Below are 17196 nucleotides of genomic sequence, written 5' to 3'. Positions count from 1 at the left end.
TTAACTATGCTGAATTTCAAAGAGAGTATCATTTCACATCTCATGTATCAGATGTTGTAGTATGCTCTCATCACCTAGGTTAGGGGTGGGAGAGTAGTTGATAACAATGACTTGAGGTAAAATAAGTATAAGCCATGAATCTTACTTTCAAGAAATTTATAGTATATGTTATTTATACATAAGAAGTTACCCCCAGAATGTAGTTACTTGAAACAACAATAAACATTTATTCTCTCTCTCAGTTTCTGGGGGTCAGGAATTCAAGGGCAGTTTAGCGAAGCAGTTCTGCCTTGATATCGCTCTTGAAGCTGTAGTCAAGATGTCAACTAGGGCTGTAGTTATCTGAAAGCTTGACTGGGGTTGAACACTCTGTACTGCAAGCAGGTTCACACACATGGATGGCAAGTTGGTGCTGGCTTTTGGTGGAAGGCCTCAGTTTCTCTCCACACTGGCCTCTCCATAGGGCTGCTTGGTGGCTGCTTGGTGGCTGCTTGGTGGCTGTCAAGAGATCCGAGAGAGACCATGATGGAAACTGCAATGTCTCTTATGATTTCGTGTTAAAAGTTACACATGTCACTTCCACAGTATTGTGTTGGTTACATGGGCCAGCCATCATTCAGTGTAGGAAGGGAAAACAGAAAGGGCATGCATACCAAGAGAGGAGGGTCAATGAGGCCATCTTGGAGGCTACCACATAATCTAGCTGGGATTTCAAAGTTATGATAAAAAGCAATGCTAAATAGAAGAGCTACTATATTTATAAACCTACAACTTTGACTATGCTCATGATAGAATAAATTTCATAGTTTTTCACAAAATGCCATTGAATAAGTGACTTCAGTAAACTCTATTTTGAAACTTGGTTTTTATTGTGCGCTCCTTGAAAATATTCTTCACAGGCTGGGCGCGGTGGCTCAAGCCTGTAATCCCAGCACTTTGGGAGGCCGAGACGGGCAGATCACGAGGTCAGGAGATCGAGACCATCCTGGCTAACACGGTGAAACCTCGTCTCTACTAAAAATACAAAAACTAGCCGGGCGAGGTGGCGGGCGCCTGTAGTCCCAGCTACTTGGGAAGCTGAGGCAGGAGAATGGCGTAAACCCGGGAGGTGGAGCTTGCAGTGAGCTGAGATCAGACCACTGCACTCCAGTTTGGGCGACAGAGCAAGACTCTGCCTCAAAAAAAAAAAAAAAGAAAAAAAAAAAGAAAATATTCTTCAGAGTAGGCTAAGGGATTTAATGAATTATATGGTTATCTTAATTTTCATTCAAAGGATATCAGCCATGCTGCTACAACAAAGAAACCCACAAATATAGTGAGGCTCTTACTTCAAATAAAGTACTAGTACAGAGATATATGGAGCAGATGGTCTTTGATAGAAAAGGCTTGGCCCGGCGCGGTGGCTCAAGCCTGTAATCCCAGCACTTTGGGAGGCCGAGATGGGCGGATCACGAGGTCAGGAGATCGAGACCATCCTGGCTAACACGGTGAAACCCCGTCTCTACTAAAAAATACAAAAAACTAGCTGGGCGAGGTGGCGGGCGCCTGTAGTCCCAGCTACTCGGGAGGCTGAGGCAGGAGAATGGCGTAAACCCAGGAGGCGGAGCTTGCAGTGAGCTGAGATCCGGCCCCTGCACTCCAGCCTGGGCAACAGAGCGAGACTCTGTCTCAAAAAAAAAGAAAAGGCTTGCATCTCTGGGTCCATGGTGGCTGCTTAATGTGTCACCATGTCATAGCAAGCAGAAGGATGAAAGAGTGAGAGCAACTACCTTTCCTTTTTAAAGGCATGACCCAGAAGTTACACACATTGCTTCACTCACATTCCATTGACCAGAACGTAGTTATGGGACCACCTCTAATTGCAAGACAGGCTGGGCAGTGTAGTATCTAGCTGGCAGCCATGCACCCTGCTAAGATTTAGTGTGTGGATAGCAGGGTAGCAGAGTCATACTATTAAAAGGAAGAAGAGACAGGACGATGAGAATTAGTGGTCTCTGCCACACTTACCTGTCCCTTGTGGGGACAGGACAGGTGACAAAAGTTAACAAGTAATTGGACCACATCTCTGGATCCAATTCAATAATTAGATGCACATTAAAAACATGATAGTAAGAAATGCTATCTTACTAGAAGACCACCTTGTAAAAAACAATGTCATACAATTCAGAAATTAGTTTTGTAATGTTGCTGTGTTATGTTTACCATTGCTTTCAAAACAGGCTCAATTTTTTCAAATATTTGTTTATCCAGCCAATGTGCTTGGCAGTGGAAAAACAGAAGTAAACAAGGTCTTTACCTCACAGAACTTAGTCTAAAAGGACAAACAGGAAGATACAATATAGTGGGGTAGGTGCTGTGACTAGTGGAATCAGGAGTACTGGGTGGGGGATTAATGAAGGCTTCTTGGAGGAATTAGTGTTTGTGCTGGGACTTGATCTATAAAATACATTACATTCAATCCCAGCTACTCAGGAGGCTGAGGCACGAGAATCACTTGAACCCCGGGAGGTGGAGGTTGCAGTAAGCCAAGATCACACCACTGTATTCCAGCCTGGGCGACAGAGTGAGACTCCATCTCAAAAAAAAAAAGAAAAAAGAAAAAAAACAATATTACAGAGAGCACATCAGAGTTCAAATAGATTTCAGATTTATCAAACAGACTGAATGAGGCTTTAATGTTTACAACCAAGGACTGTAACCATACATATAGCATATTAGTTTAATTATCCCAACAAATCTATGAGAAAGATATTACAGCCATTTTACAGATGAAGATATTGAGACCCAAGGAGGTTAAGGAACTTGCCAAGGTTACATATCTATTAAGTAAGGGAGGCAACATTCAAACTCAAGTCTTTTCAGATGACTTCCCTGTGCAAAATAAAAGCACATTAACAAAAAGCAAACATTATCATTAAAAATTCTGGCCAGGCGCAGTGGCTCATGTCTGTAATCCCAGCACTTTGGGAGGCTGACCCAGGCAGATCACAAGGTCAGGAGTTCGAGACCAACCTGACCAACATGTTGGAACCCCGTCTCTACTAAAAATACAAAAGTTGGCCGGGCGCGGTGGCTCAAGCCTGTAATCCCAGCACTTTGGGAGGCCGAGACGGGCGGATCACGAGGTCAGGAGATCGAGACCATCCTGGCTAACACGGTGAAACCCTGTCTCTACTAAAAAATACAAAACACTAGCCGGGTGAGGTGGCGGGCACCTGTAGTCCCAACTACTTGGGAGGCTGAGGCAGGAGAATGGTGTAAACCCGGGAGGCGGAGCTTGCAGTGAGCTGAGATCCAGCCACTGCACTCCAGCCTGGGCAACAGAGCGAGACTCTGTCTCAAAAAAAAAAAAAAAATACAAAAGTTAGCTGGGGCATGCCTGTAATCCCAGCGACTCAGGAGGCTGAGGCAGAAGAATCGCTTGAACCTGGCAGGCGGAGGTTGCAGTGAGCCAAGATCACACTATTGCACTCCAGCCTGGACAACAGAGCAAGACTCAGTCTAAAAAAAAAAAAAATTCTATGGAATATGCTTTCATAAAATATTTAGAGTTGCTTCTATCATAGGTGCATCCAAATGTATTCAATTTCTAAATTATCCAAAGACTTCATTAATACCCTGGATAATTAAGTGTTAGACCATGTACTCCAGACTATAAGCCTAGGACTTCAGAAGAGTGGCACATTGCCGAGATTTAGAATGAGCTGGGGAAGACCGGGCTCAGTGGCTCACGCCTGTAATCCCAGCACTTTGGGAGGCCGAGGCAGGCAGATCACTTGAGGTCAGGAGTTCAAGACCAGCCTGGCCAACATGGTAAAACCCCGTCTCTACTGAAAATATGAAAATTGGCCAGACCTGGTGGTGGGTGCCTGTGATCCCAGCTATTCAGGAGGCTGAGGCAGGAGAATCACTAGGAGGCGGAGGTTGCAGTGAGCCGAGATCATGCCACTGCACTCCAGACTGGGTAACAGAGCAAGACTTCATCTCAAATAAATAAATAAATATTTTAAAATAAAATAAAGAATGAGATGGGGAAGCTTATGCAGGGCTTAGATGGGCCTTGATGACCAATAGAGAGGACAGTGCATTGCAGACACTGGAATCACAGGAGCAAAGCTGAAGACAAAATGGGCACATTAGTGAGACAGTACTGAGATACTGAGACCCAAATGACTAAAGTTGAAGGTGTATTTGAAAGAAGCTTTCTGGTTCTCCCAGGTACAGGTCAGGAGAACGGAGAGATTGGAAACCTCGGGGTCAGTTTGCCCCCATTTAAGTGGCCATGGTAGCTGTGACCTACCCTCACTTTTCTAGAAAAAAAATATATCCCAGCATTCCCAAGATCTTCTCTCTTCAGTGTAATCATATTGTCACCTTGAATATCAAAAGACATATATTATTTTCCTAATGCTGGTCCGGGGCTGTACCGATTGACAGACACAATCTTTGCTTCATTCAAGTTTCCAATCCGATAGGATACAGACAATTCAGAAAACAAAATGGGGCAAACTTAGCCCAAAATAAAAGCATCATGATTCCCTTAAGATGTCAAAGTGCTTACAGCTGTACCATGTAGGGGCCATACCAAATGCTACATTTAAGAGGACACTAGGCATGGTTGGGGTGGTCCCAGGCTTGATAAGGTTACTTATGCCCCCAAATCCTTGTGGTCAACCCAGAACAGTCGCCTGGAAAAGGACTGATGGACAGGACACCTTTCCTCCAAAGGAATCCTGCCTCTCCTATATGCCCCGAAATGAGCATGAGTGGGAAGCTAACCAGAGGGAAAAATAGGAGGTGCTGTTAGGGTCAGACAGGATCCAGCAGCCTGGACCCAAGTGCTCGGAAAAGGCCATTGTCTGAGTGGCTTTCTGGATTTCCTGCCCTCAAACACCTACCCCGCCCAACATGCACACTCAATCTCTTGCCTCCTGTTCTGCCATCACTGTGATTAGGAGGCACTACCCACCAAGAGGACGACAGACCACTGAGGTTCTCCTAAAGTGAGAAGGGAAATCACCCAGGCCCATCCCCAGTGGGGAAGGGCAAAAAGAACACAGGGCAGGCCTTTAAGATTACTAGAGAAAAGTGTTTCCAGATCTTAATGAAGATCAGGATCCTCCTTATCTCTCAACCTTCACTCATTTCTCCTAGTCCTACTCATCCAGAAGACGTAGAGTTTTCTGGCACAAGTGAGCAACAGCTGGATGGGGGTGGGGGTGTGTCTGTGTAGGTGTCTGTGCCTTTAGGCATGTCCCAGTGGTTTTTATGTGTGGGAGAGGAGAAGTCAGCAAACAGGGTGTGGTTGTGGGTGTGTCTCACGTGGCATGAGGCATCTACAGAGCAGTTCTGTTGAAATCCCTGGGCTCCCTGCTCTACCAGCCCTGGCTTTGAGTCCATTTCATGACCCTGATGAGACCAGATTCCCAGCTGATGACGCCCATTCCCAATCACCAGCTTCCAGTTCTTTGGCCCCTCCCCCATCCACACGCTTACTCCTCTGGCAGGCTAGCTGGGCTTTTGGCTGGGAACTGAGCTCAAAGCGGAAACAGGCAGTTGGGAGGTGTGATTTATGTCTCTGACTTCACCCCAGGCTGGAGCCCAAACACTTAGACCCTCCCCGCAAGTACCCGTCTGGCAAATTCTCTCCTCCCCCTCAAAATCTCAGGCTCTTCTAGCTGGTCAGAGGTCTTCCAGGCAACCCCATCCTCACTACCATCCCCTCCTCCACTAACACTACCACTCACACCTGTAACTCCTGCTGATGACAGCGATAGAAGAATTAACTTCACTATTACCCACAGGAGGCAGGATTCTATCAGCCCCAAACAATAGGTAAATCCCTCCATATATCTAATTTCCTTCTCTCCTGCTGTTGACCAGTAGTTGGTAGAAACAAAGGGGAGCTAACTCACTCAGAATTCTACCTCTGGCCTCTCAAGGTCTCTTTGCAGATTTAAGGTAATCCTCAATCCTGTGATTGTTTCTATCTCTAGAGACTTCTTATAAACATTCTCAAAGACATCAGAGTGCCATTTTCTTGCTCCTGATCAGTAACTCGATGCGTATCTTTATCTGCCATTTGTCAAGAGCTGAAAAGCACACTCCCAGCCCCCCCACAATGTGGAAGCCTAGAGTCAGAAAATATCTTGCTAGGAAGTGAGAGTCCTCTAACTCCTTCCAGGGGCTCCCACCTTTACCAGTTAGAAAATCCTACTAGAAATCTAGTTTCATCTTTTCTCACTTTTAAAGATTCCTCATCAGTCAAATGCCCCTGTTAACTTTAGAGAATAGTTGAGGAGGATTAAATTAGGAAATCAATTTGAAAGATATAAAATGCTGCTTCATAGGATTATTTTGAGGTTAAATGAGGTCACATATGTAAAATGCTTAGATCTATACATGGTACTTGATCACTATTAGCTGTTTTCTCCTGTAATTGGGGAGGGAACTGGGAGTTTGCCCTTCCTAGACATCTAGAGCCCATGGGCTCATTATAACGTTGTTGGATGGGAAGCTCAGACTCCTAGGTTTTAGTTTCTGAAAGTACATGGTTGCATGAATGAATGAATCCATGCTCCATTCAGTTTTCTGGGGTCTGGCCTCTCCTTCCCTGGCTTCCTTCCCACCACCCCCTACAGAGCCTTTCCCCTAGATCACTGAGCTCATCCTGGTTACCAATTATTTGTTTATTCCTGGCCCCCACACAAGGACTCCAGCCCCAACCCTGGTTTTCCCCTGAGTTCCTGTATGAGAATCTGAATGTGTTGGGGTAAGATGGAACCTCAAGGATCACCTAGCCCAATTCCTTTGATTTAGGAAAGACAAAATTGAAAGCCAAAGAAGGGCAGACTTGCTCAAGTTGGAACTTCCAAGTGAAGTACCTGGATTCAGCCCAGGGAGTCCCTGTGTGCTTTCAAGGGAAAAAGAATTCTCATCCCTTTCTTCATTTCTCTCTCTCAGTGAGTAGAATAAATCCCTATTTTTAACTACCTAAAACATGAGCAAAAGCTGGAGAAAGGCTCAAGGAAGTCCCTCCACATACAAGCTTACTGGCTTCTTCCTTATTTTCCCAGGTCTTCTCTAATCCTTATATCTGCTCCTTCTTGCATTCCTCCCTTCCTCCACCTCCAGTCACACTTAGATGGCTTCTGTGCTAACGTGTATGTCATTTGCATATGAACAATAGATCAATAGATTTGGGGGGTTTTTGTGTTTGTTTTTTTGTTTTGTTTTGTTTTGTTTTTTTGAGATGGAGTCTCACTCTGTCTCCCAGGCTGGAGCGCAGTGGCACAATCTTGGCTCACTGCAAGCTCCGCCTCCCGGGTTCACACCATTCTCCTGCCTCAGCCTCCCGAGTAGCTGGGACTACAGGCGCCCGCCACCACAGCCGGCTAGTTTTTTGTATTTTTAGTAGAGGCAGGGTTTCACCATGTTAGCCAGGATGGTCTCGATCTTCTGACCTCGTGATCCACCCGCCTCAGCCTCCCAAAGTGCTGGGGATTACAGGCGTGAGCCACCGCACCCGGCCTTGTTGTTTTTTTGAGACAGAGTCTTACTCTTTTGCCCAGGCTGGAGTGCAGTGGCATGATCTTGGCTCACTGCAACCTCTACCTCCCAGGTTCAAGCAATTCTCATGCCTCAGCCCCCTCAAGCAGCTGGGATTATGGGCGTGCGCCACCATGCCCAGCTAATTTTTTGTATTTTAGTAAAGATGAGGTTTCACCATGTTGCCCAGGCTGGTCTCAAACTCCTGAATTCAGGCAATCCACCCACCTTGGCCTCCCAAAGTGCTGGGATTATAGGTGTGAGCCACCGCGCCCAGTCTAGATTTGTTTTTAAAAAGTGAATTTGTTGCTGAGCACAGTGGCTCATTCTTGTAATCCCAACACTTTAGGAGGCCAAGGCAGGAGGATCACTTGAGCCGAGGAGTTCAAGACCAGTCTAGGCAAACATAGTGAGACCCCGTTCCTACAAACAAAGAATTCGTTTAAAAAGGAAAAGAAGAATGGGTCAATGGCTTTCTTTGAAAGCGTTTAGTCTGAATCCAACACCTAGGTCCAAAGTGGGGTACACTTGACCAGCAGCTTCTGTGAGCATGACCACCCCATAAGCCTCATAAAGGCATTCCTTTTGCCTTTGCCAGTGAGGCTCTAGCATTCCAGAGATAAACCTAATGGACTGGTCTTTCCTAAAGTAAAGCCAGATTGCTTGGGTTTTAATCCCAGCTCTTCTGCTTACCTTGGGCAAGTTTGTGCCTCAGTTTCCTCATCTTATGGAATAGGTCAATAGTACCTCCCTGATAGAGGGGCAGTGCCAATTAAACAAGTTAATACATACAAAGCTCTTAGAATGCATACTATGTAGCATAAAGCATAAGCTATTATTATTATAGGAGAGACAAGAACTCCAGGAAGCTGTGCCTCCACCTCCACCCCCCATACATACTTGAGCCATGTGGCATGGATCCTCTCTCTCTTCCTGGGATCTCATTACCCTTCTCCAAACCTGCCCATCTGGCCCCTGTACAGTCTTACCCTTATCCAACCCCCAGCTCTACCCCTGGGGCCCAAACCTGGGTGTAGGGGAGGGAAGAAGAAAGAAAAAACGTGGCCATTTTAGGGCAGAAGAGCTGTTAGAGGGGAGAAGGGGTGGGGGCAACAGGGAAGTGGACCCAGAGTTGGGAAGCTCCTTATTGGGAAAGGCCCCCGTCTGATTCTGGGAGACAGAGGCCAGGCCTGGGCACTCAGCCAAGTCCAAAGAGCAGGCCCTAGGCCCTAGTCCTGGCCCCCAAAGCTAGCACCAGTGAAGAGACTAAATATTCAGTTGCTTTGGGCCCTTCTCCAGACAATCACAGGACACTTTCCCTACCCCAGCCTCACCTCTTCTGACAAAATACCCATGGTGATTAAAGTAGCTAGAACCAGGAGTACAACGTCTCTGTGTATATATGTGTGTGCTGGGAGGAGGGAGAGACTCATGCTTCCGGGCCATAATAAGGTCAAACCACTGTTCCAAAAGTGGCTGTCTCTAGGACACTGCCCACCACCCACAACCCCCACTACCTCCCCCCAAGTCCAACGGCTGGCTGTGAACTCCTCCTACAGGAATTCAGCCAGTTCTGGGGAGACTGCTGATGAGGGGGGCCCAAGGGTGAGTAACGGTTCCCGTGGGGATCGGGGTGCCCATGACTAATCAATGAGAGGGTGAGAAATAAAACTTACATTCCTTGACTTGTAGGGCAGTAGCTGGAGGTGGGAGGTGGGGCAGGGGCAGACTGAAGCAAGGACAGCCAAGTAGGGACGCAGAGAGGGAAGCGAGGCTGAGCTGGGGGTAGGGAGTCTTCCAGCCCTGCTCTCTCCACATCTCAGGCTGAAGGAGAGGCAGGCCCCAGGTAACCAAACACCTGGGTGTCTGCTTCCCATCCCCTGGCAAATAAGCCTCTCCTCCAGTTCATTCAATCCAGGGCTACAGACTTTGAATGGGCTGAGGGAAGGGCACACTGACATCTCATTTGCATTCCTCAGCCCCTACCCCACTTATCTAGGAGTCCCTGTGCCCAGAAGACCCGACTTGGAAAAACTCCCCTGTGCAAGGCTGAGAGCTAGACTAAGGGCATAAGAGCGGAAATGAGCAGGGAGCCAAGATGCTGAGAGGAGGAAGGAAGCCAGTCTGCTGCCACAAAGGAGTCAGGAAAGAGAGGGAACAAACAGCCAAGTGCTTCCTGCCCATCCCCTTCCCTGCCTCCCCACCAACCTCCTCCAGCCTGTCCAGACATCTCAGGCCCAGGGGGAGTGGGAAAAGGAGAGCAGAGACCCACACGAAATGCCCTCTAACGCTTCCAGCTCAGCAGCCTCCATGGCAGAGGCCTGGGCTATTCTCAAAGCAGCTCCTGTATCATAGCTAGATGATCACTCCCATGTCAGCCAGTTCCAGAAGTCCCCTTACCCCAATTTCCTCCACCAAAGTGACTCATTCCTCTCTGTTTCAAGCTTGCTTTCTCTGGCCCTCCAGTATCTGCAGTTGAAAGAGAACACCATGAGTTTGGGAAGGGACGTAGTGGTGGGGAGGGTTGGGAGAGTTTTAAGAACAGGCAGCCCTCTTCCCCAAACTACTATCTCACCTCCCACTGCACTAGCACGAGAGCAGGGGCAATCACACCTCACACACACGCACCCCAACTTTAGCCTATTGACAGCTCAGGATACAGATACACCCATGCAAATACACCAACACAAACATGTTCAGATTTTCAGACCATACACACACACAGAGGGAGGTTTTCACCTCACAGGCACATTCACATCACACAGGATCTTTTCCCAGCCTGGCCGGCACAAATGGTGAACATGAGAAAGATGTAGAAACCTGGGCCAACTTGGACCCAAAATATATTCCAGGTTTGGCCCTTCTCCAGGCCTGTTTCTCCTTTCCTTGCTACTCTCCCAGGGCTTTCCCATGCAGAACACAGGAGAAGGTGGAGAGGCGGCACCTGAGGGTGCTCTGTTCCTAAGCTGTGATACTCAGTCAGCTTTGTCTGGGTTTCTGGAACCCAGCCCCCCTCCCTGAGGTGATCACATGGAAAATGTCCAGCTGCGGTTGCTTGGAGAGATGAGCTCAGCCAGTCTGAGTGGGGCTGGGGGCCTGGACTCAGCGTCAGACTTTCCACTTCGGACCTTACCCCTCCTCCCACCTCCAAATACCACTCCAGGGATTCAGGAGCAGGAAAGGGGCCAAAGGGACCTTCTGACACAAATGTCACAGTCCTGGACTGGTTCAGAGGGGAAGGGTGGACACTGATGAAGGGCAGAACAGATCTGGAAGCACCTCTATCTGCTTCATTCCTGCATACCCACTTCAGGGAAATAAATCCAAAGATAGACCAAAAAAGACAAGGGAGACTAGCTTGCAGTGTAAGAAGTGGGGGAAGATGACTTCAGAAAGTCATCTTCCCAGGGGTGGGAGGGGGAGGGCGGGGAACTCAAGAAAGAGTAGATTCAACTCAATGACCCCAAAATGACAAAGGACATAGAAAGCTGTGTCCTAAATGGAAAGCTGGGAGTGGCAGAGGAAGGAGCAGACCGGTGTTCCACACTGCCTCTCATTGGCCAATGAAGAGTTCCTGACCTGGCAGGATGAAAGGATTAGTCCCTTAATCCAGTCTTCCAAAGTCTATTTCCCACTCTCCGTGACTCTGCACCCCTGCCCTCCCTCTCCTCACGTTCCTTTCCCTCTATCCCTCGTCTCTGTTGTGTGCTTCCCCTTTCCTTTCTCCTTTCCTGTCACCTACCATCTTTCTAGGATCCTCCTTCCTGGTTCCTCCACCCTCTTCTCCTTCACCAATCCCTAGCCACTCTGTCTTTTCCTCTCTCTAAACCCTCTCTGTCTACCTCTTTGCTCTTATTTATGTCTCCAACCTAACCCATTTCCCCCTCCTTCTCCCTCGTTATTCTCCCCAGCATAACCCACAGAGCTTTATACATAGTAAGCATTCAAAATGTATACTACTTAGATCAATGGCATTTATTAATTAATGTCCCTTGCACAATTCTAGGAACTTAGAGTAGACTGAGATCTTTATTAGTTAAAATGTTGGAGCCACGAAAGGGTTTTTTTTTTTTTTTTTTTTTTTTTTTTTGAGATGGAGTCTCGCTCTCTTGCCCGGGCTGGAGTGCAGTGGCCGGATCTCAGTTCACTGCAAACTCCGCCTCCTGGGTTCACACCATTCTCCTGCCTCAGCCTCCCAAGTAGCTGGGACTACAGGCGCCTGCCACCTCCCCTGGCTAGTTTTTGTATTTTTTAGTAGAGACAGGGTTTCACTGTGTTAACCAGGATGGTCTCGATCTCCTGACCTCATGATCCACCCATCTCGGCCTCCCAAAGTGCTGGGATTACAGGCTTGCGCCACGGCGCCCGGCCAACACGAAAGGTTTTAATCTGAAAAGTAACATCATCAGAGCCTTAGTTTAGGAAGATTAATTTGCCTGCAAATAGTAGGGTGGATTTCAGGGGAAAATGAGACCCTTTTTTTCATTTTCTCTCGTTCTTTCTTCAACTGTTTCTTTCTCTCTGACTTCTTCACCATCTGACAGGCTTCCCCACCTGATCACAACTTCCTCTCTCCCTTCAATGAGTCTTCCCCTCCTTCCTTGAGTTTTCCTTCCCTTTACCCCATCCTGCCCTTCCTGCTCTCAACAACCCCCTCCTCCTAGAACATCTGTAAGCAATCGGCTTCTAGAAAAGGGTAGGGTTGAGATTTCCCAGCCAGCTGTGGGGGTGTGGCCAGCTGTGGCCGACTGGGTGGAAGAGCGTGGCCTGAAGGGAGGGCCGTTCTCCCTAGAGGTGAAAGCTTGGAGTACCATTCCACCGTTCCTGTTCCTAGGCACGCAGCTCTTTAATCAAACCCCGAACTTCTCTTCTTCCCAGGTCAATCTCATCACACACCCCTTTTCTATCTGAGAGACCTGGAAGCCCTAACCCTACCTCCCAGTTCCACAATTCTGTCATCTGGAACCCTCTAGCCACATGTAGATTAGAGACTGGAAGAAGGCATCCAACCTCCCGACTGCTGGACATCTGCTGAAGGGAATATAAACCGAAGGGTCAGAAAGCCCCTCCTCTTGGCTTCTCCCTTAGGGCTTTGAATCCAATCAAGGACTGAGGCCAGAGGTGGGGGGTGTGGGTATTCAAAGGACAGAATGCAATTCAACCTTACTACAGGTAAAGCAGGAAGTCCAATACATTTTTGTACATTAGACCCAGAAGTAACCACTTGTGAATTGTGAATGTATAAACATTACCTTCTTTTATACTTTTTTTTTTTTTTTTTTGAGACGGAGTCTCGCTCTGTCGCCCAGGCTGGAGTCCAGTGGCCGGATCTCAACTCACTGCAATCTCTGCCTCCCGGTTTCACGCCTCCTGCCTCAGCCTCCCGAGCAGCTGGGACTACAGGCGCCCGCCACCTCGCCCGGCTAGTTTTTTGTATTTTTAGTAGAGACGGGGTTTCATCGTGTTAGCCAGGATGGTCTCGATCTCCTGACCTTGTGATCCACCCGTCTCGGCCTCCCAAAGTGCTGGGACTACAGGCTTGAGCCACCGTGCCCGGCCTCTTTTATACTATTATCTCAGTTTAGTAAGCCTCAACGTTGGAGTCCAGGGGTTAAGAATCTTCTAAGGCTTTGTTCCTCCTCAAGTTATAGTTCTGGAAGAAACGGAGGGTGCTCTGTGTCCCAGGAGTGCTCTGTGTCACTGGGCTCATAAATATCAGCCCCTGAGACTCTCCATTTTACTTTTATGCACTGGCTGCTGCGGACACCTGGAACCTTTGCAGGAATTGCTGTAAACCCCACTTATCCCCTAGTTCAGCACCCTAACAGGTTAGCTCTCCCTGAAGAGAAAGGCAAGGGGATGGACCTTCTTAGCCCTGTACATGATCCCTGGAAAACAAATGTGCTCATTGTGAGGTGATGATGGACAGGGAGGAATTTGCAGCCAAGGAAGGAGTGTATGTGTTTGTTTGGGGGTAGAGAGATGAGGAGCGCTAGAGGTCCAGAGAACTCATGAGGAAGACTTATGAAAAGCAAGGAGAGGCCGGGCGCGGTGGCTCAAGCCTGTAATCCCAGCACTTTGGGAGGCCGAGACGGGCGGATCACAAGGTCAGGAGATCGAGACCATCCTGGCTAACACGGTGAAACCCTGTCTCTACTAAAATACAAAAAATTAGCCAGGCGTGTTGGCGGGCGCCTGTAGTCCCAGCTACTCGGGAGGCTGAGGCAGGAGAATGGCGTGAACCCGGGAGGCAGAGCTTGCAGTGAGCTGAGATCCGGCCACTGCACTCCAGCCTGGGCGACAGAGCGAGACTCCGTCTCAAAAAATAAAAAGAAAAAAAAAAAAAAAAAAGAAAAGCAAGGAGAGGGACATGCTGGGCCCCATCCCCAACTTTGTGCCATTGTGTTAAGGACTAATGGCACACTATGCTCTACAAACACACAACACATACACATACACACCCTGATTCCTACCTGATCAGAGATGCTGTTATCTCTACAAAGCCAGAAAGAGCTGAAGCTAGTAACATAGCGTGTCTGAGTTTGGAGTGCAATCTGTGGCCCTCCTGCCTTCCTCCCCAGCCTCTTCCAATGCCCTTTCTGTCTGGGATTTATAATCCTTCCCAAGAGAGGGCTGGAAATGGCAGTCGGACAGGTGGGAGGGAATGCCTGGCTCATCCTCAACCCCTCACAGCCCCAGTCGGATGTGCACTGGGAATCCTGGTGCTCCAGGTCCCTTCCTGATGGGCTCCAGATGTGCTTACATCTGGGAAGGCCATCCCAGGAAGCTGACACTCCCACCCACAGCTCCCACCCCGGATGGTTCTCTCCTCTAACTTCCAGGCCCTTGAGCTGAGACGCTTCAGGCACCCCTTTCCTCTGGAGAGGTAGGTACAAGGCAGCAAAGGGGAGAGAAAGGAAAGTCATGGGGTCGGCATGAGTGAGCAGATAAAATGAGGTCAATGTTTAGGACACCCCAGAGGATCTTATTTTCCTTTTAACTTCCTATCTGGGGTTGTTACATTTTGCCGTAGCATTCTAGTGCCTCCAAAAATGCCAAAAATAAATTGAGAAAAACTCAAGAACTTTTGAAAGAGAAGACATTAGCAAGAGTGGGGGAAATTCCTTCCCATTGATCTGCTTAATCTGGATTCCTGACACTCTCCTGTCAGTGCCCACCCCTAGTCCCTGTCCCCCTGCGCCTCCCCAACCTAGTCTCGCCTGGAAAAACTCTCAGTTTGGTCCCCACAGAGGTATCTAGTCGTAAGAGTCTGAGTCTCTCTCTGTTGCCCAGGCTGGATTGCAATGGTGCTATCTCAGCTCACTGCCACCTCCACCTCCTGGGTTCAAGCGATTTTCCTGCCTCAAACTCCTGAGTAGCTGGGATTACAGGCTCCTGCCACCACGCCCAGCTAATTTTTTGTATTTTCAGTAGAGACAGGGTTTCACCATGTTAGCCAGGCTGGTCTCAAACTCCTGACCTCAGGTGATCTGCCCGCCTCAGTCTCCCAAAGTGCTGAGATTAGAGGCGTGAACCCCCACATCTGGCTCTAGTCACAGTCTTTTTTTTTTTTTTTTTTTTTTTTTTGAGACGGAGTCTCGCTCTGTCGCCCAGGCTGGAGTGCAGTGGCCGGATCTCAGCTCACTGCAAGCTCCGCCTCCCGGCTAGTTTTTTGTATTTTTTAGTAGAGACGGGGTTTCACCGTGTTAGCCAGGATGGTCTCGATCTCCTGACCTCGTGATCCGCCCGTCTCGGCCTCCCAAAGTGCTGGGATTACAGGCTTGAGCCACCGCGCCCGGCTCTAGTCACAGTCTTAATCACTGGGTTCAGAGTCCTGGAGCAACAAAAGAACCCAAGCATCTTATCGCTAATGTCTGCTTTTGTCACCCTAGTAAACATCTTTCATCCACCCCTCCTGTGCTGTGTGCAAACTGGGGATAGAAAAAGGAGAGGAGTCTGGGTTTATTTTAGGCATAGGACACAGAGGAGGGGTTTCTCCTGGGCCAGACAGGGGGTGGGGATGGTGGAGGTGACTCACAGATGATAGAGCCCTCAGTTCCTCTAGGCAGAGACCTGAGTCAGAGCAGCAACAGAGCCCGAGGGTGCAGATGGTCTACTCCTGTACTTTCCAATTTCCCTCTCTTAGACATACACATACACACACACAGAACAACTCCCCAGCTTCAGCAGGCTCTGGATCCTGGTATAACTGGGCTCCTATTCTAGTTCTGGAAATCCCCCTATCCCCGCCTTCAGCTTCATAATTTTCCTAAATATCCCGCCTCCCTTCACTCTGTGAGATCCAACTTCTCTGTTTGCTTGTTTGTTTTTGTTTTGTTTTGTTTTTGAGATGGAGTCTCGTTCTGTCGCCCAGGCTGGAGTGCGATGGCGCAATCTCGGCTTACTGCAACCTCTGCCTCCCAGGTTCAAGCAATTCTCCTGCCTCAGCTTCCCAAGTAGCTGGGATTACAGGCACCCACCACCACACCTGGCTAATTTTTGTATTTTTACTAGAGACGGGGTTTCATCACGTTGGCCAGGCTGGTCTCGAACTCCTGATCTTATGATCCGCCCGCCTCGGCCTCCCAAAGTGCTGGGATTATAGGCATGAGCCACTGTGCCCGGCCTAGGAAGTTTTATTTCATGTACACCTCAGCCTCCGCCACCCCTACCCAACCAGGCTTTTTACAGCCCAACAAGACCTGAGTCTGTTTCTTGAAACCAAGGCATCCAGCCTCAGTGTTCTCAGAATTTCCAGGCATTTGAGAATCTTAAAGAAGCCACTGAGTCTCACCCCAGAGAAATCACATACATACGGACAAAAACTTCCATCCAGTTTCAGAGGACTAATGGATTGTATACCCAATCTTCCCCTACCCCACCCCAAGGACAATGGATCTAGGTTATAATTCCTACTCTAGGATCTTCCCCCATACCCCTGTAGAAACCCAGCCTGGTTTACAGGACTGACATTGCAGTGGGAAAAGCAATGGCTTTGAAATCTACTGGGATTGGGTTTGGATTTCATCTCTGCCCCTTTCTGTTGGCCTTCGCTTAGTCACTTCTCTCCTTTAGGCCTCAGTTTCCTAACAGTAAAATGAAGATCATGATACCTTCAGTGCTGGATAAGTTGGGATAAATGGGATAGAGGCAGATTAAAGGTCAAGCCCAGGGCCAGGAATACAGCATGTGCTAAATAAACCATTATCAGTACTCCCCACCCTTCTTCCACGCTACTAAAATTCAGCATGACTCCTGGCATTAGAACTTGCACCTGAACTCCTCTGTGGAAATTCACTCTTCTGGTTCTAAAACTCCAGCCTTCGGCCGGGTGCGGTGGCTCAAGCCTGTAATCCCAGCACTTTGGGAGGCCGAGACGGGCGGATCACGAGGTCAGGAGATCGAGACCATCCTGGCTAACACGTTGAAACCCCGTCTCTACTAAAAAAAATACAAAAACCTAGCCGGGCGAGGTGGTGGGTGCCTGTAGTCCCAGCTACTCGGGAGGCTGAGGCAGGAGAATGGCGTAAACCCGGGAGGCGGAGCTGGCAGTGAGCTGCACTCCAGCCTGGGCGACAGAGCCAGACTCCGTCTCAAAAATAAATAAATAAATAAATAAATAAATAAATAAATAAATAAATAAATAAA

At 48.4% G+C, this 17196-nt stretch overlaps 1 long non-coding RNA gene across 6 annotated transcripts in view; it reads right to left on the bottom strand.

Moving 5' to 3' along the window:
- Window positions 1-206: 206 nt before the first annotated feature.
- LOC116418955 overlaps window positions 207-17196 on the bottom strand; it is a 22423-nt gene continuing 5433 nt past the window's right edge. For 2 of the 6 annotated variants that reach the window (XR_004229172.1, XR_004229173.1), the window contains one exon: window positions 13013-13201. This is a non-coding gene — a long non-coding RNA (uncharacterized LOC116418955). Of the gene's footprint in view, window positions 499-2452; window positions 2506-2525; window positions 2576-9948; window positions 10018-13012; window positions 13202-17196 lie in introns of those variants that run through there. The other 4 variants (XR_004229171.1, XR_004229174.1, XR_004229176.1 and 1 more) reach the window with 4 other exon arrangements.

This window comes from Piliocolobus tephrosceles, chromosome 10, assembly GCF_002776525.5.
Source record: "Piliocolobus tephrosceles isolate RC106 chromosome 10, ASM277652v3, whole genome shotgun sequence".
Lineage (NCBI taxonomy): Eukaryota > Metazoa > Chordata > Mammalia > Primates > Cercopithecidae > Piliocolobus > Piliocolobus tephrosceles.
The sequence above is the reverse complement of the archived record's forward strand: the minus strand, read 5'-3'. Positions and strand labels throughout refer to the sequence as shown.